The sequence below is a fragment of the Aristolochia californica genome, unplaced genomic scaffold, assembly GCF_029961685.1.
Source record: "Aristolochia californica isolate CCGP_79_NKW_82.1479 unplaced genomic scaffold, dmAriCali1.0.hap1 SCAF_3, whole genome shotgun sequence".
NCBI lineage: Eukaryota > Viridiplantae > Streptophyta > Magnoliopsida > Piperales > Aristolochiaceae > Aristolochia > Aristolochia californica.
Window position 1 is genome coordinate 31377754 of NW_027181992.1, and position 1442 is coordinate 31379195.

At 31.7% G+C, this 1442-nt stretch overlaps 1 non-coding gene across 1 annotated transcript; it reads right to left on the reverse strand.

Annotated features, from left to right (window-relative positions):
* Positions 1–744: 744 nt before the first annotated feature.
* TRNAW-CCA (transfer RNA tryptophan (anticodon CCA)) lies at positions 745–818 on the reverse strand. The gene has a single exon. It is a non-coding gene; the product is annotated as a tRNA-Trp (tRNA).
* Between the last annotated feature and the right edge of the window lie 624 nt (positions 819–1442).

Sequence of the window (1442 nt, forward strand, 5' to 3'; positions counted from 1 at the left end):
TCTCCCTCCATCCCGTAAACAAAAAAGGCAAACGATACAACAAAACAAAAATTTTAGAGTTTATCTATGGAAAAAATTAAACAGCAACACATGTAAGTAAAGAAAATTTATTCACTAACCACAAATGAACATATAAGATTTGTTATCCAAGTTTGGAAAATTCCACTAGTTCAACAATAATAGCTTGGAATTTTATAAGAAAGAGATTTCTTCTAAACATGCTTAAAAAATGGATATGCATGCTTGAAACATGTTAAAGATGCGAATGACCTATGGATCCAAACCTTTTAAAGAGAAAAAAAAAACCCTCATTAAATTCTCAAGTGAACGTGCAAACAAACCATTATTTTGCCCATTTACAAAAAGTTGACCTAAAAATCATAAATGATTGTAAAGTGATCTATCATGCGTAACAGTCTATATTTTGGAAGAAATGACTTATGGATTGGGAGACAACACTCAGTTAAAAACTTCTCCCTTTTCAAACAACTTGAAATGATTGAAGTTTTTCTATTTGGAATCGTGTTAGGTCTAATTCCTATTACTTTGGCCGGATTATTCGTAACTGCGTATTTACAATACAGACGCGGCGATCAGTTGGACCTTTAATTGAGTAACATCTCTTTTTTTGTTTTTGATTGACCTCCTCCTAAATCTGCAGGAGGTCAAATGCAGGTTGCAGTTCAAGTTAATGAAGTTATTTTATTTTATTGTAATTCGACATTCCAATTACAGGAACAGAATCACGCTCTGTAGGATTTGAACCTACGACATCGGGTTTTGGAGACCCGCGTTCTACCGAGCTGAACTAAGAGCGCTTTCTTATGGGAGGAGATACGACTGTAAAGAGAAGGACTCTTTTTTTTTTTTTTTACCCCCACCCCCAATATGCATGCATAAAGTATTATATAATGAAAATGAAGGATTATGCCCCAAATTTTTGTCGATCCAAATTGCGCCTCCACCTTTTCCCGACGATTACAAAACCTAATATATAAAAACTGAAAAGAGTTTACAATCTCTGAAAATTACTGACACTCTTTGTAATTGTCTCACTATACATTTGTGCATTGTGCATTTTCATTTTAGATGTCTATTTTTTTCTGAAATCAAAACTTTGGATTTTCGCTCTCCTTTTATCCTGTAAACAAAAAATGAAAATAAATCACAAAAAAATGAAACTATTTCAGTTTTTATATGGAAAAAATTTAAAACAACAAAAAATTCAAGAAAAGAAAATTTATTCACACACCACAAATGAACACAAAAATTTTGTTATGCAAGTTTTTGAAATTGCACTAGTTCAACCCTAATACTTGGAATTTAATAAGAAAGAGATTTCTTCTAGACATTTTTTAAAAATGGATATGCATGCTTGAAACATGTTAAAGTTACAAATGACCTATGGATCCAAACCTTTTAAAGATAATAACAAACACTCA